General features: G+C 40.6%; 2 long non-coding RNA genes across 2 annotated transcripts in view; one reads left to right on the top strand and one right to left on the bottom strand.

The window, feature by feature from the left end:
* Positions 1-3,376: 3,376 nt before the first annotated feature.
* LOC129634907 (uncharacterized) overlaps positions 3,377-23,009 on the bottom strand; it is a 44,390-nt gene continuing 24,757 nt past the window's right edge. Inside the window, exon 3 of the long non-coding RNA XR_008705986.1 lies at positions 3,377-3,504. This is a non-coding gene — a long non-coding RNA (uncharacterized LOC129634907). The remainder of the gene's footprint in view (positions 3,505-23,009) is intronic.
* LOC129634908 (uncharacterized) lies at positions 20,569-22,010 on the top strand. Its single transcript, XR_008705987.1, has 3 exons — positions 20,569-20,650; positions 21,331-21,422; positions 21,510-22,010. It is a non-coding gene; the product is annotated as an uncharacterized LOC129634908 (long non-coding RNA).

Genomic DNA, 23,009 nt, shown 5'->3' with positions numbered 1-23,009 from the left:
AGCAAAATGGCAGAAGGGCTGCAATTTGCAATTATACTGGCAAGATTTAAATCATGCCCCTACCACTTTACATGCTCTGTGACCTTCTGCAAGTTACAAAGCATCTCCAAGTCTGTTTTCTCATTGAAAAAACTGGGTTAATTAAGAGTAACTCCCTGGAGACTTAGGCATGTTCAACAGAATGATAAAGAATTGTGCATGGTGCCTGCCTCATGGTAAGTTCTCCAGAAATGTTAACTGCTACCATTCATTGCCCATTCCTGATCCAAAAGAAATGAAGGAAAGAAAGCAGCCCAGTATGCAGGGGAGGGCATGGAACAACTAACAAAGGCTGAGAGTGGAACTCAGAAAACCAAAGGGGCTGGCCAAACACTGACTCAGTTGTTGACAGAGCTTTGGGATTTGGCTGACTCACTCTTGATGAAACTGTGCTCACTCTGCCAGTCTTCCCAGACACCTCGAAACCTGTACTTAGAGAACATCCCACAAGATGTGTGTGTATAGTAAATATTCATCAAAACTCATTTGCCACCCTGGGTGCTAGTTTACTGGAGCACATATTACCAGAGGCCTTCACAGCATTAACAGGATCCAAAGGTTCTCTCTGGAGTTGCCTCATTTAGCGTGCAGGACAAGGGCTTTGAAGTCAAACAGACCTTAGTTGAAATCCTAAGTGGCTCTGCCACTTCTCAGCCGCCCTGTTTTCTTCATCTATGAAAGGGAGATGTTACCTTCCCCTCAAAGATGTTTTCAGGATGAAATGTGATATGCAAATGACAGGCTTGAATAGTCCAAGATGGTCTTTGTCGTAGTGGTTCATGTGCTATTGGTATGGATTATTTGGGTTCAAAAGACTTGATTCCAGCACTAGCTCCACTGCAAAATATGACCTTGGGGAAATCCTAAACCAATTTTGAAGTTGTTTCTCTTTCTGTACAAACAGGATAATAAAGTGATACATCTACTTTATGGGGCTGTTATGTATGTCAAATGAGATAAGGCTTGTATATAAAAGCCTTTTTTCTTTTTCTTTTTTTCTTTAAGTCTTATGTTTGGAGTCAGAATATAAATTTTCCAGGTTGTGCAAAAAGGTTCTGATGTGCCCCAGTCCTCTCTGTTATTGGTCAGCCTCCACAAATGGAATAGCCACCTCAGAGCTGTGCTAAAGTGGTGAGATTTTAGCACTTAGATCTTCATGGATAATGCCCTATGGGGTTGAGCTCAGTAGACACAAGCTGGGGAGGTCATATGAGGGTAGAGAGAGGTACAATCAACAGACAATTGCTACGCTTCTGTGTAAACCAATAGGATTAAGTTTCTGGATTCCAACAGTAGAGCAGGGGCCATCCACATAAGTAACACAAAGGCCAGAATATCCAAGAAACTAACCCCATAGGGACCAGGTACTAAGTCACTTATTTTCCACCAATAATCCAAGTTCATCTGCTCATCATCAACTCAATGGACCTGAGTTTGAGCGAACTCTGGGAGATAGTGAAGGACAGGGAAGTCTGTTGTGCTGCAGTCCATGGGGTCACAAAGACTCGGACATGACTAAGCAACTGAACAATAACAATCTACCCAACCACATGATCAAAGAGAAATCATTCTTCTGATTTTCTAGCAGAGAAAGGCCCAGAGATGGTAAAGCAAACTATCTATGAAAGAGCAAAGAGTAGATCTAGGATCTTGACCCAGATGTGTTCGGGCTCCAAAGCTGATGTTCTTTCCACACATTCATGTTGTATCCCTGGAGTCCCAGTGTGATGGTTTCATGACTCTTCTGATACCCAGGTCATACTGGACATCAACAGAATCCAGCAGCACAAACAGCATGCTTAAACAATGAAGTCAGAGGACTTTAGGGGACATTTGGAAACTTTGATCCTGTGGGAGCCTTGCGATAGTCTCAGAACTGCTTACTTACCAAGTTTCATTGATTGTGGTGTACAAATATTGACACACTTCTCATATGGCATTTCCCAAGGCATATTGCATAAGATATTATGTTATTAGTAACAATAAAACCCATAACTACCACAGGTAAACTGAAATTCAACAAACTACTACATTTAAAATTTACTGAAGGCGCCAGTTAAATGCTGTTTTAAAAACTATCATATTAAATACTGAAAATGTCCTTTTGAACTAGAAACTACTATTTTTATTTTATAGAAGAGGAAATCAAGTCTTAGAAAGGTAGATTATCATTTTGAAAAAAATAAGTTACATTCTCAAATATATTTTGGAATCCTTTAGTTAATCCACACTGTGCTGTTTCTATTTACTCCAGGACTTCTCAGGGCTTTTAATAGACTCTGAGAATCCTCAGGATGGGGATACTTATTCCGGGATTGCCAGATGTATTTGACACAGATTGCTTTCTCTACAGGACATCTCTTTGGCTGCCCTAGGACTGCTAGCTTGTCTGCTCCCCCTGGGAATCAGGTCTCCTGTGTTATCCTCATGCCATTCCTTATCTGATCATCTTGAAAAGTCATGAAATTCTTTTCTTTTTCAGAAGCTCTTCTTGTTTATGGACTCTGAGAGGGGTGGAGGGAGGTGTGAATTGCTTTTTATAGAGAACTGAGTCACTGATAGTTTGGACCTAACATATGAGACAGTAGCTGTCTGTTTTCCTGAAGAATTGCAGAGTTTAGTTCTGAAACAAGGAGATGAAGTCAGCTTTCCATTTTGCAAACTGCAGAAGTATTCATGGGTAAGAAATAAACTGGAAAATTTGGTTTGCAAAGGTTGCAATGTAAATGATGACAAAGTTTAAACCTGGAGGAAAAGTATAGGGATGTGTGGGGTTTTTATCCATTCTTAATTTACCTTATATAATATTTACCAAATAGCTAGGAGCAGTATGAAAAATAGGAGTGTGTGGGTTCCTTGCCCTGTAAGACCTTATGATTAAAAGTTTACATGCAAAAATCAGTAAGACAGGAACAAGATTTTATTTAAACTGCTTCCATTTTTAGTTTTGATATATTTCTAATTAATGTAAAACTTGGGGATTCCCTGGTGGCTCAGAAGATAGAGTCTGCCTACAATGTGGAAGACCTGAATTTGATCCTTGGGGTGGGGAAGATCCCCTGAAGAAAATGGCAACCCACTCCAGTATTCTTGCCTGGAAAATCCCATGGACGGAGGAGCCTGGCAGGCTACAGGCAGTGGGGTCGCAAAGACTGTAAAACTTATCTCCTTATAAATCAGTCGCCTTGCCACTTATTAACTTGTAAGTCAACTTCCTCCTTTTGAAAATCACCCCTAAAATTCCAAGGAATACAGAAATACAAACTCGATCTTGGATTAAAACACCTTTAAGTTAAACATGTAACTCCCAAACTATAACATATGACAACAGAAGTTAGATGTAGGCATGGTAAATGAACAAGCAGAGTAGTTCTTTACTCAGATGTCAGATTGCACTGAAGAATCTCTCAAAAGCTCAGGAATTGAAGGCACCTGGTTTTCCAGACTGTGGCAGTTGGGCAGTGGCTGAAAACAGGGACACATTTTGAAAGTTAGTATAAGAAGCAATTGTATCTGCAGGTCCCAAGACCTCTACCTTTAAGACCCTTCACAAGATGAAAGAATGGATGGGCCCTGATAGAAATGAACCAAAGAGGATTCAGACTTGAGGACCCTGGCTGCAGAGGAGTGTAAGATATAATTGTGCCACATTTGAAGGTAGCTTCCAGGGATATTTGGCTTATTCACACGTAAGCCAAATGTGCTTCCAAAGACAGAAAAAAACAAAAAAACAAACATATCACTCATGGATAAAGTCATTGGAGATTAACAATAAGTACATTTACAATTAACATTAACAATTAACATTACATTAACAATAAGTACACCATGTACATTTCCTAGGACAACTTTAACAAATTACCACAAAACTAGGTGGTTTAGTGTGACAGAAATTTATTCTCATAGTTCAGGAGGCCAGAAGTCCAAAACCAAGGTGTGGGCAGGATTGGTTCCCTCTGAAGGCCGAGGGAGAAACCATGTGCCCCCTCTGAGGGACACATATGAAGAAGTTAAAGGGCAGTGCAAAGCAATAAGCAATACAGTGATCAATTAAAGCATAAAATGCACTGTTTAAAGCTTGGGCAGTAGAAAAAATGAATGTTATGAAATTTGCAAGGACTAGAAAACATGAGTATCCAGATTCAAAGACCCTACTAGGAATACATCACAATGGTGACGTACAGACCCATGCTGAGGTGTCATCATATTTCAGAAGATCAGGGATGAAAAGAAGACCATTAAATTATCCAGAGTGGGTGGGATACAATTCATATTAAAGAAAATGTAATCAGAAAGGCCTCAGGGAGAGTTAATAGACAATAAGAGAATAGCTTAAAACTTCTGACAAAGTTATTTTCAACCTAGAATTTTACACCTTCTTAACTATCAATCGAACAAAGTTAGTGACTATGCTTAATGACTACATTATTATTATTTAGTCTCCTTAGACTGTTTTCCTTTATTTCAGCATTTCTCATTTCTCAAACAAAGCTAGTGGAGGTGATGGAATTCCACTTGAGCTATTTCAAATCCTAAAAGGATGATGCTGTGAAAATGCTGCACTCAGTATGCCAGCAAATTTGGAAAACTCAGCTGTGGCCACAGGACTGGAAAAGGTCAGTTTTCATTCCAAACCCAAAGAAAGGCAATGCCAAAGAATGCTCAAACTACTGCACAATTGCACTCATCTCCCATACTAGCAAAGTAATGCTCAAAATTCTCCAAGCCAAGCTTCAACAATATGTGAACCGTGAATTTCCAGATGTTCAAGTTGGATTTAGAAAAGGCAGAGGAACCAGAGATCAAATTGCCAACATCTGCTGAATAATTGAAAAAGCAAGAGAGTTCCAGAAAAACATCTACTTCTGCTTTATTTATTGACTATGCCAAAGCCTTTGACCGTGTGGATCACAACAAATGGTGGAAAATCCTTCACAAGATGGGAATACCAGACCACCTGACCTGCCTCCTGAGAAATCTGTATGCAGATCAAAAAGCAACAGTTAGAACTGGATATGGAACAACAGACTAGTTCCAAATCAGGAAAGGAGTACACCAAGGCTGTATATTATCACCCTGCTTATTTAACTTATATGCAGATTACATCATGGGAAATGCCAGGTTGGATGAAACACAGGCTGGAATCAAGATTGCTGGGAGAAATATCAATAACCTCAGATATTCAGATGACACCACCCTTATGGCAGAAAGGGAAGAAGAACTAAAGAACCTCTTGATGAAAGTAAAAGAGGAAGAGTGAAAAAGCTGGCTTAAAACTCAACATTCAGAAAACTAAGACCATGGTATCCGGTCCCATCACTTCATGGCAAATAGATGGGGAAACAATGAAAACAGTGAGAGGCTTTATTTTTCAGGGCTCCAAAATCACTGCAGATGGTGCCTGCAGCCATGAAATTAAAGGATGCTTGCTCCTTGGAAGAATAGCTATGACCAACCTAGACAGAATATTAAAAAGCAGAGACATTACTTTGTCAACAAAGGTCCATCTTGTCAAAACTATCATTTTACTGGGAGTCATGTACAGATGTGAGAGTTGGACTATTAAGAAAGCTGAGTGCTGAAGAATAGATGCTTTTGAACTGTCGTGTTGGAGAAGACTCTTGCAAGTCTCTTGGACTGCAAGGAGATCCAACCAGTCAATCGTAAAGGAAATCAGTCCTGAATATTCATTGGAAGGACTGATGCTAAAGCTTAAACTCCAATACTTTGGCCACCTGATGCTGAGAACTGACTCATAGGAAAAGACCCTGATGCTGGGAAAGATTGAAGGTGGGAGGAGAAGGGGACGACAGAGGATGAGATGGCTGGATGGCATCACTGACTTAATGGACATGAGTTTGGGTAAGCTCCAGGAGTTGGTGATGGACAGGGAAGCCTGGCATGCTGCAATCCATGCGGACACAAAGAATAGGACACGACTGAGTGACTGAGCTGAAACTATCAATCAAATATAAGGATGCAGGGGTGGGACAGTTTTAAGACTTTCCTCTTTCAGTGCACCCTTTCTTCTGTGTTCCAGCAAAATGGAAGAATGGACTAAGCTAGAGGAAAGGAATCCAGAAAAAAACCCAGATTAAGGAAATTTCAAGAATGTTACCTAAGAAAAATCCTGGGGTTCAAGTTGTGCTAGAGAGATGGCAGCATAGATTAAAATAGAATTTAGGGAACAAGTAGAAATGTCTTCAAGAAACTATTGAAACTAAGAGATTCTAAGTTTGTCATTTAAAAAAAATGTATTGAAAAGTGTTTTGAAGAGTTATTACAAAATGTGGAGAGATTTCTTCGATTTACATAAAACAGAGCAGTAAAAAGAAGTTAATTTTAATGCAGGTGAGAAAAAAGTGGGATAAGAGATTAAATGTAATTATGGTTACATTACTTCACTGAACAGTGAGAAATATTTACACAGACATAATGGTAAAAGCACTGAAGTGTAGTTAATCAAAATTGTGATGTAATCATATTGAAAGGGGTAGAAGTAGGGGAAATGAAATCTAATAGAACTAACATCATCCATCTAAAGAGGAAGTGAGTGGACAATGCTTGAATTTCAGAATTCAAGAAAAAGATGTGTAGGCATATTTTCTTTTTTAAAAATATAGGGAAATAAGCAGAAGAAACAGCTAAAGGTTTTTCAGTAGGTGCCCCTGGGGAGGAGATCAAGCGATAGTAAGTCAATGTGTCCTGGCTGTGTTGAGTATGTCCTGGTGATTTGGGGTTTCTGGTTTTGTTCTTTGAGTCCCTGCTCTTCTTCCAATCTGTGAGCTGCCTCAGTTTTCTTCACTGCCACATAATCCAAAAATTATATATTCTGTTTTGCATAATACACTTTGAACTGAGATTCTGTTACAACTAAGAGTCCAAGCTATCTCAGTGATAGAGGCGGATCCCATTAATGTATGCAACCTGATGACTCTTGTTAAAAAATTAGTTCTGATTTATGTCTAATGTACAGTCTATTCCCTGTCCTGAACAGACCAAGCCCTTATAATGATACAAAATTAACCATATTCTGCATCTTTCCCAGGCTTCTCTTGCATCGCCTCCAGTTTCTTGTCACACTTTACACACACTCAACTACTTTTAGTTCCCTACCATGTACTTCCTACCCCAACATGCCCCCAACCCACCCAGCATTCTCTTCTAAATTGCTTTCTCTAGAACCTCTTTCCTTTATATATATGGTTAATTCTTCTTCTTCAAGACTCAGCTCAACTGCTTCCTTCCATGGCCTTCTCTGGTTTAGTAGGTTGGCTTGGATAGTACTCAACTACACAGCTCAGTGTCAGCCCTTCAAACATTATGCTGTAATTCTGTGATTCTGATTCTGTATCCTTCTTTAGACAGGAAGCTACCTAAAGATTAGAACTGTGTATCAGTCATTGTGGTACCCACAGCTCTCATAGCAGTTGTTCAATATATGTGTACTGTACCAACCAGCTCTGCTTCTGTCTACATGGAACATAGATAAATGTGATTATCTTGGTGTTTCATGTGCATAAAAACACCATCTCTGAATGGTGGCTTAAAACAACAACCATTTCTTTTTTTATGACTCTAAAGTTCAGTTCAGTTCAGTCGCTCAGTCGTGTCTGACTCTTTGTGACCCCATGAATCGCAGCACGCCAGGCCTCCCTGTCCATCACCAACTCCTGGAGTTCACTCAGACTCACATCCATTGAGTCAGTGATGCCATCCAGCCATCTCATCCTCTGTGAGCATGGCAAGTGGGTACAGCTTGTCCCTTTTTTATGTGGTGTTGGCTGAGATCACACATGTGGCTTCATTGAGCTAGGAATTCAGCAAGAGCTCAAACATTTAAGATTCACCCATGTGTCTGGTGTCTTGGCAGGGCTGGCAGGAATGGCTGGGACTAGCTGGACCTCTCTCTCCCCAAGGATCATTTAGTGGCATCACCTGAGCTCCTTGACATGGGACCTAGATCCCTAAGGAAGGAAAGGAAAGTCGCTCAGTCATGTCCGACTCTTTGCGGCCCCATGGACTGTAGCCTATCAGGCTCCTCCATCCATGGGATTTTCCAGGCAAGAGTGCTGAAGTGGAGCTGCCAAGAGTCTTAAAGCCTCATTGTTCATAATTCACCTTGTCGCTTCTGTTACCTTCTCTCAGTCAAAGCAACTTGTAGGCCCAGCTCAGATTCAAGGAGGGAGAGTAGGTTCCCAGGGGAGGATTGACATGACAAGCCTGGGAGAAACTGTTGTCATCCATCTTTACAGACAACCTACATTTTATAATTTAATCATTATGGGTAACTAATTTCATTCATACATTTCTGAGCAAAAACATTCATTTTTGTGGATAAGAGTCTCCCTAGAAAAGTCAAGAAGTGTGACTGGTGAGGAGGCACCTTGTTTTGCATATGTGATTTTAATTTCAAAGATAAAAATAAATGGTTCAGTTGTGATATTTGAAGAGCCATGCTCAGACATAGTGCTGATGTTTTTTTCTACAAATTACGAAGGGATAAGTTGCTTTTGTAGAAAAATAATGGAAGAAGAAGGGAGCTTATGTGGTCCTATGATAATAAACTTTTCAGTAAAAATGACCTAGATGATATTTCTGAAAATATTAACTGTCCTCAGCCAAAACTTAAAATAATGTTCATCTTTAAAATGATCCATTATATGTAGCCATTCTGTCTCGGGATACATTTTTGCACATCAGTGCTTTCAAGAATATGGAACTCTCAGAGAATAATAAATGGATATACCTGCATTTTAGACATGTCCATTACACTAATTAAAATCTAGTATGGCCACAGCTTTTAATTACTTTTTATCATTGTTGCAGTCAATGAAGCTCATTTTATTACCCACTATAATGTCTCACTTGTAATAAATCTTCATAAAACCTGAAAAGAGTTTTCATTTCTGAATTCCAGAGATAGGCCTTCCTGTCTAGCTTTGCTTGGAGCAGAATGCATAAATAAGCCTTATTTGCTTGTTACCTGAAAAGATAAACAATGCAAATGAGACTAAATGGAACTATGCTTTTTCCTATCTCTATTTGAATATCCTTTTCTACATTTCATTGTATTTTGAAATCTTTGTTGATAACAATTTATCCCTCAAGAGAGACAAGTCAAAGCATTTAATGAGGCTTAAGAGAGCTAAAGCAAAGATCAGAATTCTTGAGTTCCAGTTTTGGTTCTGCCACAACCTTACTGCTCTTAAGCCTTAAGTAAGTCCCTTAAACAAACAGAACCTTATTTTTTTTCCAGTTGTATCTAAGAGATGAACTCATCTGCTCTGCTTTCTTCACAGAAAAGACAAAGACAGTGAAAGAGCTTGGCAAATTATAAATCTCTAAGGAGATGATATGAGGAAACACATTGGTGAAACCATAAATGAGATGGCAGAGACCATAAAGACTGAAAGGTAGATTGAGTCATTCATTATTTACTCATTTAATATTTATTGAGTGGTAGGCACTGTGTTCAAGGCTGGAGATCAGTGGTAAATCAGACAGTTGAGGTTCTCCCCATCCTTGAGGAACTTGCAGCCTGATAGGAGAGACATATTGAACAAGAAAGCAAATAGTTAGTATCTCTGTAATAAGTGCTAGAAAGAAGAGGAATGGGACAGTGTGAGAGAAAGAAATAAGGACAGTAAAACTTCCTGCTAAGGGAAGTTGAGCCTGGAGGGTGAGATGGAGTCAGACTGGCAGATAAAGGGGTACACAGGCAAGTCCTAAGTAAAAAGCAACTCAAGGAAAACAAATATACCTAGATGATCCTGAGGAAGAGAAGAGAGGGCAGGCACAGTTAAGAAATATATAAACTATGAAGGGTTTTGGCTCCTAAGGGACATGGAAAGTGACTGAAGGCTTTTAAGCAGGAAAATGATGGGATCAGATATTATGCTTTACAAAGGTCCCTTCTGCCACTGGGTTGTAAGTGTCAAAAATGGAAAGAGGAAGTTCCCTCAGAGGGCCAGAAAAGTGAAGATGTAGCATAGTTCAGGGGCTAGCAGTAGAAATCTTGGGGATTAGATGAATTCGAGATATATATTGGAGGTGAAACTGACAGGATTTACTGATAGAATAATTATAATTAGAAAGGATTCCAAGATTTCTGGCCTGATCCATTAGAAGGGTGGTTCTGCTGATTATAGAAGTGAGGAAGCTGGACCAACTTTGTAAAGGAAATAAAAACATACCATTGTGGCATGTTGAAATTGACATTAAAATGGAGCTATCAAGGAGGCAGTTGGCTAAAAAAATCAAGATATGGGTTGCTGCTGCTGTTGCTAAGTCGCTTCAGTCATGTCCGACTCTGTGCGACCCCAGAGACAGCAGCCCACCAGGCTCCCCCCGTCCCTGGGATTCTCCAGGCAAGAACACTGGAGTGGGTTGCCATTTCCTTCTCCAGTGCATGAAAGTGAAAAGTGAAAGGAAAGTCGCTCAGTCGTGTCTGACTCCTAGCGACCCCATGGACTGCAGCCCACCAGGCTCCTCCATCCATGGGATTTTCCAGGCAAGAGTACTGGAGTGGGTTGCCATTGCCTTCTCCGAGATATGGGCTAGAGAAATACAAAAGTTGTGAGTGCAAATCCACGCTTGTAAATGACTAAGCATCTTCTGTCATAGAGTGGGTGAAAGGCCACCAATGCAGGCCATTGCTCTGCTGCCAAGCTTAGTCATGCCATCCTGTGACTGGCTGGGTAAGTGGTTTTCTTTTCAGGTCAGGATCAGGTCTTTCACATTTCCTCCTGGATATTCCTATTCAATCTACAAGTCCTATCCATATACAATTGACTTGAGAAGAGACAGTTATCAGACAGATGAAGTCACCCTGTTTGTGAAGGAGTCAACTGGTACAAGTTCTCCTACACTTCCTTCTTTCAGAACCCAAGAACACTGTGCTAATAAGTGATAAATAGTAGTTACTAGTAGTCCAGGCCTAGGGTCAGTTCTACTAAATACCTAGCTTAAAGCAGAGGCATGGAACACAGATGTCCAACATCCTTCACTTGTTTGGCCTATTAAGTCTGCATATTAGAGTGGTACATAATTATAACTTTCTGCATTTCTCTATCTATAGTTGGTGCTTTCTAATCTTATAATTAAGGTAAACAGAACTGATCTCAATAGGAATACACTATTGCTTTCTTTCCTCCTAATCTAATAACATTTGTACTCTCCTTTTCTTTATTATTGCTGATGACTTTCAATGATGAAACACTGTGTCTGATAGGACTCCTGTGAGCCACTCTAGACTTGACTCCAAGTGCCAGCACTTAAAAGCTCTCTGATCTTCAGCTTGTTACATATCTCTTGGTCTGAGTTTTCCCACTTGTTAAATGATGCCAACTACCTTCTACCAAGTAAATGAAATACAGCCTTAACATGATGCTTACGGCAGTGTTTTAGGGATTTATGATTGTTATTATTACTGCTGCTGCTGCTGCTAAGTCGCTTCAGTCGTATCCAACTCTGTTCAACCCCATAGACGGCAGCCCACCAGGCGCCCCCGTCCCTGGGATTCTCCAGGCAAGAACACTGGAGAGGGTTGCCATTTCCTTCTCCAATACATGAAAGTGAAAAGTGAAAGGAAAGTCACTCAGTCATGTCCGACTCTTAGTGACCCAATGGACTGTAGCCCACCAGGCTCCTCCATCCATGGGATTTTCCAGGCAAGAGCACTGGAGTGGGGTACCATTGCTTTCTCCGTGTTACTATTACTAGACAGACCTAAAGCACTAATTAGTCTTGGAGCTGCACATCCCAGGGTCTTGAAGTTCTGGTGAGGAATACAAAATCATCAGATTAACAACCATCACTGAATACTGTGAAAGTGGGTTGCTATAGTGATAGAAGTGTTGCTGACCTTGGTGGGCATGTTGAGGAATGTTGTGCTATTCAGAGGAGTCTAGTTTGTGCAAAGTTTTGTGAAAATTTCTACCAATGAACTAATCATGAGGCATTGTCTACTCTCAAGAAGGCCCTAAGTATCTTGAAGTCAGTATTATTTTCTTGTATCTACAAGTTGGATTGGTGTCCAATTTACCATGTTACCTCAGTAGGCTACAGCCATGAGAGATAAGGATAGGTTTGGGGTTGAGGGTGAGGGACAGAAAAGTCTTGATACTTATATGCTATAGAAATAAATGACCGACAAGCAAAGAATATGTGACTGTAGCAAACTGCATTTGGAGACAGTAAAACGCTACCATAAATGACTTGCTTTGTGTTTTTAATCATGCCTTATTCTTGTCTAATGATTTTCCATACTTGATGCCATTTATTCATATAAGATCCTCAATCATTTCACAAATATTTAAGGAGCACCCATTCCATACCTGACACTGAACCTCACTCCAGCTCTGCTAGGTAGACAGGGAAGGTTGGGGAAACTGAGTCTCAGGAGGTGACGTATTTTACTTATCAGTGTCAGGCCTGTTGAGTGCGGTTGCTTGGTTTTACCCTCAGGAGCTATTTCTAATGCCTTTGGGACTTAGGAGAAATGGAATATATTGGACCCTTGGAATTCAAAGTTACCATTTCTGGCTTTGACTATTTGTGAACAACCTGAAGCTCCCTGGCTTGTAGCATGTGCATATATTTTCATTTTACTGAAGCACGAGCCTGAATCGCCGCACGGCTGCTGTGTGGGAGTGTGTGTACTGTACATCTGTTGTTTTTGCCTGCCTGGCTCCTATCCTCCATTCTTCAGTAACAGCTCTGGGTTTACTCTGAGGCACTGTGCCTCACTGTGCTGGATACTGCAGTAGCGGGAAGGTCAGCCAAGAACCCTGAGAAGGGTCTGGGTGTGTGACTCGAGTTCAGTCAGTTGGACTCTGTCTTCTAGGAATTTGAAACTTGAAATAAGAGATGTAAGGATGGAAAACAATTCCATTCCATCATAATATCCTGAAAATACTATCTATCCACTTCCATTATTTTAAGTAGGGATTACCAAGCTTTCTCTGTAAAAAGCTGGCTAGCAAATATTTTAGGATTTATGGGGCATTGTGTCTCTGTTTGGGCTTCCCAGGTGGTACTAGTGGTAAAGAACAGGCCTGCCAGTGCAGGAGACATAACAGATGCAGGTTTGACCCCTGGGTCAGGAAGATCACCTTGAGGAGGGCATGGCATCCCACTCCAGTACTCTTGCCTGGAGAATCCCATGGACAGAGGAGCCTGGTGGGCTTAGGGTAGCAGAATCAGACACAACTGAAGTGACTGAGCACGTACACATGCATGTCTCTGTTTCAACCACTTGACTCATAGCTTTTTCTTTTTACTCTGTGATCTCCACACTTTTCCTTCTCAAAAAATTGTTTTTTTCTATTCCATGCTGTGTGTGTGTGTATGTGCTCAGTCGTGTCCGACTCTTTGAGACCCCATAGACTGTAGCCCACAGGCTTCTCTGTCCATGGAATTTTCCAGGCAAGAATACTGAGTGGATTCCCAGTTCCTACTCCAGGGGATCTTCTTGACCCAAGGATTAAACCCGCATCTCCTGCATTGGCAGGCAGATTCTTTACCACTGCACCACCTGGGAAGCCAGAGTTAACTTCTGTTGCTTGCTACCAAAGAACCCTACCAAGGAAGGTTGAGTCTCAAGGCTAATGAGTGAGCCTAACTGGCTTCCCAACATCTACATACCAATTGAGCTTTCTCTTTATGCCTCCTATCAAGTTTATGGAATAACAATTGAGAAGAAAGAAAAGAATGCCATAGCAAAACGGTTAGGCCTGTTAACATAAATTAAAAAAAAAAGGGGATATACAAAAAAAAAGAGGATGCTTTGTCAGATGCTTAAGATAAGTTAAAAAACAGAACATTAAATCTGTCAGTGGTTCAATTATATGACTTGAAATAGCCTTTTATAATTAAAGAAGAAAAGGTGGGTTTATAACATTGTTTTAGTAAGGATTCCAAAGAGATTTTTTTTAATGATCATAGAGACATTTAAAATGTTTTTAAAAATTAACATATTTTTAAAAATATATTAAGGTGAGGTTTACTTGTGGTTTACTTGTTTATTCCTGAGCCTTTCATGCTGCAAGATGGTAAGTCTGTACAAAGCATTGTACATTGTGAATCTGGAGTTACAAGAGGATCTCAGAGTGATTAAGAGTGACAAGAATGCACTTCTGTCAATACTTCTTTCTGTCTCTGTCTCTTTCTGTTCTAACCCAAAAGTAAATATTGTTAAGCATTCTATTTTGATGTAACAGATAAAAATGAAGCTTTTTTTTTCACAGTCTGGCATTAGAAGGAATATAAAATGAGCACTGTCCTTGCCTTTAAATAACTGTCCCTCTAGCTGAGATGAGGCTATTACCCATCCAAGAAATTTTGAGCAGTGAAAAGTGGCCAGGTCATTTCGACAGAGAACGAATGGGTCACTCAAGGTTTCTCTAACAGTGCTTAACTGCGGGATGCAGTAAACCTAGCTTCATCTCAAGCAACATTAGAAACCTCGCATCCCAGTTCCTTTGATTCCCACAGGAAACGTGAAGGTGCAGGAGAGCTGGGCAACTCTGTCTAAGGTCCTACTTCCGATCCTGGTGTCACTGCAATTAGCAACTGGTGCTCCTGATTCCCATTCTTAGTAACCTGAATGTATTTATTCAACCTCTCAATAATCCTACGACTTTTTCCAGGTTATCGATGAGGAGACAGGCACTCACTGCAAGGTAATTTGTCCAGGGTCACCCAGTTAGAAGAGGTAAAGGCAGGTTTCAAACCCAGGCTTTGTGTTCTAGAATACCTCTGTCAAAGTACCGATACCAAGAGTTTGAGTAGCAGTATATGATGCTGCCTATGACTAGACACAGTCAGTTTTGAGATATGATCTAGACAGAGAGTCTACTGAACGTAGATTCCCTTTTATTATAAAAATATTGTCCACTTTGATCGATGTCTATTAGTTTTATTTTATAGATACCTACTATGTGTGGGATATTCTGCTGGGTGTTCTGTAGACACTCTATTTGATTGTTGCAGTGGCCCTGCAAAGGAGATACTAATTTCCTCAGTTTGAGAGAAGGAACCTGGACTGGGTTATCTGAGAACACCTTAACAGTAAGTTGAAAAATATATATTCACACAGAACTCTAGTTGGTTCCAAAGCCTTTGCTGCCGTCCAAATCTGAGTCTGGCTTCTTTAATGCTATGCTCCAACTTACTGAGCATTTTCTCTACTTCCATCCTTATGCCTGTGTTCAGAAATGAGTCGGATATTCTTGCTCAACAAATTGCATCCTATTCTAGCCAAGTAGTTCAGCCCCTCAAGGTTCTCCATAGCCAAATTAACCAGTATTTGGAATGGAAGTCAGACAACAAACCCCAGGGTACTGGATTGAAAATTACAATCTAGCTGGGTTGGTGGCTGAAAAACTAATGCGAGACACATAGATAATAAACAGCAGGTTTTGGCCGGGGAAGTGAGGCATTAAATAATTGAAGCCAGTGAAAGTGGAATGTGGGGCCAAGTCTAAGCAGCTATTTGTGAAAGTGAGAAATGGAATATCGATGTTTGGTACCAGTACTGAGAGCTTTCCGGTTAATTACATTCCTGGGTGAAGTCAGAGACAAATATGATACTTACATTTTTCAGGGAACAAAATAATTTTCCTTCATTCACTGGGAAATTGGTTAACTCTCTAGCTCTCTTATTGTCTGTAAAATCTGCAACAGCATTCCATGTATTGTGAAACACTAGATTTGTGGCCTTGACGTATCCCACTTTTATTACAAATTTACTGACTTGCTGTGTGCCAGGCAAAGATGCTTCTCAGAGCTCTTAATAGTGCAACAGTCACAGGGACAACTAGTTCTAACACATGAAAATTACTAGACTACGATCCCATTCTCTCCCCTATCAATTACTACCTTACACAGCTTTTTTCATAATATTCATCAGTACTGAAAATTATGTATTTATTCGTGTATGTGCCTGCTGTCTCTCAAAACAGAATATAGCACCAATGAAACAAGGATTTTGCTTCTTGCTCTGGTCCCAACATTTAGAACTGTCCCTGGCAGGTGACAGACATCAGTGCTAAGTGAAATGGTGGCAACCGAGGATGAGGTGACTCAGTTTGTCCAGCATGGGTTGAGGAAAGCACCAGAGTGGGCAGAGCCTCAGAAGGTGCACCAGGATTGATCTATGGAGGAGTAAGTTACGAGCATTGTGGAGAAAACGCAAGGTAGAAACAGATAGATGGGTGCATGAAACTGAATGATGTGTTTAGGCACTGAGGATACAAAGACTGAGTCCAGGAGAGTAACTAAATAGTATACAGTACGGACAGATGTCGCCATATACAACACACAACGATGATGCAATGGGTTAATCCCATTCATCTGCCCCACCTGGCTGAGACCCACTGACTTCACCTACTTCCCACTTTTGGAATCCAAAGGTACTTTCTCATTGAAGCCTTCAGCACCTCTGGCTGGGCTCTAGTGTGTTAACAAACCACGCAGCTCTCTTTAGCTATCTCCATTCTATTTCCTTCAAACGTGGATACATTAACTTGCTAGACCTATCTTATGGTTCTAGCAAAAGAACTTTTAATTGACATTCCCAGTGGCAGAGCTGAAATGAATCGCTTTTCATGGTGAAGGTTTTATTAACCTAAGATAATTAGGTAGTGTTTGAAAGGCTCTGAAACAGCCTATGCAGTCTCCAAATATGTCATAATCCATCATGTGTCACTTTTTGGCTTGCACTCTTTCTCTTTTTGCTTTTTCACCAGCACTGCTGTTTGAATGAGTGCCAAGCTGTTTAGAGTTAAAACTCTTCGTTGCAATTAACAGAAAACAACAAAAGCTCAAATTATAAAAAGGGGGAATTATTGCGAGAACACTGTGTTAATGTTGTGAGAACATGGAACTCCAGAGCAGCTGGGCCTCTTAAATGACTTGAAAAAGAAATGTGAAACAGGCAGCTTTAATCTCTTAATCTCTGTCTCTGTCTCGCTCCCAGCCCTCCCTGCTCTATTGTACCTTTGCCTCTGGCTGTCTCCTTCAGTGCCTTTGTTTTTTTCCCTTCATTTCTTCCCTTTCCCTCTCTCTCTCTTTCTTTCCATCTCTCATTGTTTTCCCTTTCACTGGCTGTCTTTGTTTTTCCATGTTCATAGCTAAGTGTTCCTTACAACACTCCAGACTATACTTGTCCATTTAAGAGACCAGCTCAGATGACTGGTGAATTTCCTAAACCTCTCACGTTTCAAAATCCATACAAATGGGGATCTGATTGGTCCAGCTTGGTATCACCCATGGTCCAAGCAACTGTGAGTAGCCAGTCACATGATACAAATATGCCTGGGGAGTTGGTGTGCAGAAGTCCTCCGAGGGTAGGGAGAGGAGTATTTCTCAGAGAAAGGGTATCGCCACACACTGAACGTATAAGGTGAAAGGTATCTGCTATTTCCAGGCACTGAGTCTGAATGAAAATTGATAGATAAATTCATATTCTTTTTACACTAATGCTGGCTGAACAAGAAAGATTGATGAGAGATTCTATTAATATAAGAAATTTTAAACCTTGTGTAGACTGATTCTTCCTTGGGAAAGTTGATCAAACTTTTCAAATGTCAGGCCATTTAGTACATTGGTAGACTTCAAGTTCCTAGGGCTACCAAATGCCAGAGAAGTGTCTTTAGGCAACCAGTTGCTTTAGTGGGAACAAAGGTACCCATGAGCTGATAAGCAAGTGTTCATGCCTAACAGTGTCTCTTTGCAAAGTGGTTTCTTTCCTATCTTTGGCTTGCTCATGTGAAATGAGATGCACAGATGTGACAATCCAAGTTCCCTTTAGTTCTGGTTTGCCGTGATTCCCAATGGAGGTAATAGAGGCCCCTCAAAGCCTGGGCTGCTGTTGGAAGGAGCTGCCTGCCTAATCATAGCTCACATATACACGTGTGCTTAGCCAGGTCCTCTGAATTCTCCTCAAAGCCACTGCAGCTGAATTTGGGATCCTGTTTTGCGTTTTGTTTTTTCCTCCTAGGTAGTCTAAAATTAGATTTGCCGACTTTGCAGCTCCTGTCAGATGTCTGCTTCTCAAAGCAGAGATTTTTCAGACTTTTAGCAAAAAAACGTTCAGCTCCCACGGACTGTGGTTACCTTTTTCATCTCTCTTGGCAGAACTCTGAACGACACATGGTTCTCTGAGTCAGGACTCCTGGGTCTCTCCCCCAGCTCTTAACCACGGAGGTCCTGCACCAAAGGACCCAGCTCTCTTCTATAGGAGCTGTCAGCATGAGAACCCTGCACGGCAGACAAAGTCCACGCTAATTAAGCTGAGATTGGGTGTGAATGATTTTACCTGGAAATGACAGAATTATTCAAGTGTGGTTGTGATTATGCTCAGATTTGTCTGGGCATTTGGTGGAGGGTGTAAAAATAAAGATGAAAGAGTAAGGGTGCTGCTTTAGTGAGAAGACTCCTTTAATTCTCTTCCCTCTCGTGGAATGGTTTCTCCATTCACTCACTCACTGAGTGCCATGTGTGTTCTAGTTCCTGTATGTTCACCTAGTGCTCTGCTGGATGCTGGGGAAGCTGCAATGTAGACATGCGGCTCATCCTCCAGGAAAGGAGGACAGGCGGGCAAACACATGCAACATCAGTCAGGGGGCTGTGGTCAGGAGTATCTGGATTCTCTCCTGGTCTTCTCTAAATGTTTGGTGGAATTCACTAAGCCATCTGGTCCTGCTTTTTCTTTGTTGGGAGGTTTTTTGATTACTGATTAAATCATCTTGTCATTTGTCTGCTCAGATTTTCTATTTCTTTATGATTCAGTCTCATTAGCATGTACATTTCTAGGAATTTATCCATTTCTTGTAAGTTAACAAATTTGTTGATGTATAATTGTTCATGGCAGACCCTTATGAGCTTATTTATTTTTGTGGCATTGTAATGTCTCAACTCATTTTTATTTTGAGTCTTCATTTTCCTTAGTTAATAGAACTATGCATTTATCAATTTAATCTTTCAAAAACCAACTCTTGGCTTTATTGATTTTTAAATTGTTTTCCTATTCTTGATTTCACTCATTTTTGTTCCAATCTTCACTATTTCTTTCCTTCTGCTAACTGTGGGTTAGTTTTTCTCCTTGTTCTAGTTTCTAGAGGTATAAAATTCAGTTGTTTAACATCTTTCTTGTTTTTGTAATGTAGGCATTTATTGCTTTTCTCTTAGTACTGCTTTTGCTATAGCCTGTAAGTTTTGATAAACTGTGTTTTCATTTTTGATAAAATCATTAAAAGAAAATCTGAGAGAAAGCTTCATGATGACGGCCTAGGCGATGTTTTCTTTGGATATGGTACCAAGAGCACCAGCAACAAAAACAAAAATAGGCAAATGGAACTACACTGAACTGCAAACCTTCTGCCCTGCAAGAGAAACAATCAACAGAGTGAAAAATGGACCCTATGGACAGGAGAAAATATTTGCTAACCAATCTGGTTAAGAGTTAATAACCAAAAAAACAACTCTTATAATTCAATAGCATAACAACAACTCATTCTAAAACATTGACAAAGGACTTGAATAGACATCTCTCTAAAAAAGAATATGAATGGCCAACAGATATATAAAAAGATGTTCAATATCACTAATCATCAGGGAAATGCAAACCAAATGAGGTATCATCTCATACCTGTTCAGATGCCAATTATCAAAAAAACAGAATACAGTAAGTGTAGAGAAATTGCAACTCTTGTACATGGTTGGTGGGAATGTAAAATGTTATGCTCCCTAGGGACAACAGTATCTAGGTTCCTCGAATGAAAAAAATAGTACTCCCATACTGTCCAGCACTCCCACTCCTGGGTATATATCCAGAAGAACTGAAATCAGAATCTTGACGAGATTATCAGTATTGTCATGTTCATTGTTCATTATTCACAACAGGGAAGAAACAACCTAATCGCCCACTGACAGATGGCAGGGCAAAAATAAATTGGTATATACACACTATGGACTATTATTGGCCTTAAAAAAAGAAAGAAATCCCACTATATGTTACAATCTGGATACACCTGGAGGATACTATGCTAAGCAAAATTAGCCAGTCACAGAAAGACAAATACTGCATAATTCCACTTATATGAAGGATCTATAAAATAGTCAAACTCAGAAACAGAGCAGAACAGTGGTTTCTAGGGTCTATTGGGAGAGGGGAATGTGAAATTGCTTCTCAATAGGTATAACATTTCAGTCATACACAATGAATCAGTTCTAGAGATGTGCAGTATTACAACATCACACCTACAGTTAACAATACTTTTAAGTGGTTTGCACGTAAAATCTGGTAAAAGAGTAGATCTCCTATTAAGTACTCTTACCACAATAAAAAAAAAAAATCCATTTCCCTCCAAGGAAATAAAAAAGGATTTAATGTGACTTTCTACCACTCTTAATTCTTGGAAGCCAAAGGCCTCACAGCCTTATGAATGCTATTCTTCTAAGAAATGAAGGTATTCTTCTGGGAAGCTCAGGTCTTGCTCTTTGACAGATCTTTCTGACTATTTCAGGTTTTTCAAAGGCCCACGAAGAAACCAAGAAGAGCTCAGCTGAGTCTCCTAAGAGGCCCGCTTGTCATCTTTGAATTCAGGTCAGTGGCCCTTCCCCTTTGCCCTGTGGCATCCTCAGAGCCTGAGTGCCCTGCAAGATGACCCTTGCGTCTGCTCCAGGCTGTTATTCCAAAGACTTTCTTAAGGAAATACAAAGGCCTCTCAGAAGTACCATCCCTCCTCAGCGTGGTCCTGAATGCAAATTGCTTTTTAGGCAAGGAGAAGCTTCTGGCTAAAAAGGAAGAAGGCTCTGCATTCAGGACACCTGGACTCGGCGTCCCTGCTCGGGCAGCATAACCCTTGTCAAGTCCTGCAGCCAATCTTGGTTTTCTTTCCCAGCCTGGGGCATGGGTGGTCAGCCCATCTCCTGAGCTTTACCATTGTTGGACTTTGATTTTAAACAGACCTGAGTTTAAATCCCTACTTTAACATCCTGGTGACTCTGGAAAATTCTACATAAAATTGTTTTGCCTACTTTCTATTTCATGTTAAAATAGTTGCATGGGTTTTCCACCAAATTTAGTTGGATGCTCTGACTTAAGATTTAAGACAGATCACATGATCACAAGAGCACACTCTATATCCAGGGTAAGAAATGACAAAAAGGACAAACTGAGAAGGTACTATGCTCCACACACTGTACCGGGCACTTGATGCGTAGTGTCTCTTTTATTCTTCAGAAGCTTAGGAGATAGTTACTATCATTATCTATTCTTTGCAGAGAATGAAGTAGCAACTGAGATTGAAAACCCTTGTTAGCACAGTTAGTTGTACAAGTTGGAAACTGGCCGTAATTATTACTAAAGCTGCCTGGTAAGTAACTGACTCTAATTATCACAGAAGAAATCAAATAGCAGCTGTCTGTGCAAAGGGCCATGATACAGTTTTGGTTTTGTGCAGATTCAGAGAAGACTTTGTAGGAAGACAATGACTGAGGTGAAACCCTGAGATGGGGTTTTGGGGCTTCCCTTGTGGCTCAGCTGGTAAAGAATCTGCCTGCAATGTGGAAGACCTGGGTTAGATCCCCAGGTTGAGAAGATCCCCTGGAAAAGGGAAAGGCTACTCACTCCAGTATTCTAGCCTGGAGAATTCCATGGACTGTATAGTCCATGGGGTTGCAAAGAGTTGGACACAACTGAGCAACTTTCGCTTCCTATGAAGACAAAGGTATTGAGGCATGCACAGGGGAGGGTGCCTAGAAGCAACAAGAACAGCAGAAGCAAAGACATCAAGGCATACAAGCGCAGGATATGTTTGGGGAAACAGAGCGATCCCAGATTGCTAAAGCCATTGCAGAGAAACAGCAGGAGTCCTGCCTGGGATGCCAGCAGGTCTCCCATGTTGGGGAAAATCTGAAATTTATCTTACGGGTCACAGGCCTCAAGCTAGTAGGCCTCTGGTCACTTCCAGCCAACATATGTTGTTCATGTGGGCTACCAGAGCTATTTTCTCTTAAATTTTGAATTAATTACTAACATTAAAAAGATATGTTTTCAGATTTTATTTATCCCCATTCCTAGATTTTCCAAAATGGAAATATTTGACCATATTGATTCACCCTTCAGTTTGGGGCAATGTGGAGTAATTAGAGGTTATCTAAGAATGATTAATTATGTACTTATTGTCTACTCCTCTGCTGGAGCAAAGAAATGTATGAATCATTCCTGTTTCCTTTAAGGAACTGTCGCTCTAGGGCTGGGCTGACTAGTATGGTAGACACTTGTCACATGTAACTATTTAAAATGAAATTAAATACAACTTTAGTTCCCTCAGTCAACACTAACCACACTGCAAGTGCTTGGTGACCGCATGCGGCTAGTGATCATTATATCCAACAGTACAGATACAGACATTCCCCTTATAGCAGAAAGTTCCATTGGACAGCACTGCTCTAGAGAGCAGCCAGGGCTGACACACACGAAGTGGTCAGAAAAACATACAATATAAAATACCAACCAGCTTGGATGGTGCTGGAGAGGTTGGGAGGAGGTGGAAATTCTCATGGGCCGTATTGAGAAAGAAACTTTTTGGAGGGGGGTTGACTGAGGATGGGTAAGATTAGACTGGAAGAGAGAAACGGGGTAAGGTATGAGTAAGAATAGAAGGGGTTTCTATCTGTTAGGAGTACTTTGGCAACAGATGATAGGATGAACAATGAACAAGAATTTAAGTTTACTTTTCTTATATAACAAGACATCTGACATTGGTTTAGGGACCCAGTGATGGCAGGGCAGTGTCTCTGATATTCTCATGGTCTTAAGTGTTCTCATGGTTCCTAATTATTGGAAGTTGGATGTTGGAGATCTAGCTTTCATGCCTTTAATCAAGGTAGGAAAAAATGAGGAAGGAGGGTGTACCAGCCAACTTCCACTCATTGGCCAGAGCAGGACAATGTCATGT

This window comes from Bubalus kerabau, chromosome 20 (assembly GCF_029407905.1).
Source record: "Bubalus kerabau isolate K-KA32 ecotype Philippines breed swamp buffalo chromosome 20, PCC_UOA_SB_1v2, whole genome shotgun sequence".
Lineage (NCBI taxonomy): Eukaryota > Metazoa > Chordata > Mammalia > Artiodactyla > Bovidae > Bubalus > Bubalus kerabau.
Note: the sequence above shows the minus strand (reverse complement) of the source record. Positions and strands in the feature narration are given on the sequence as shown.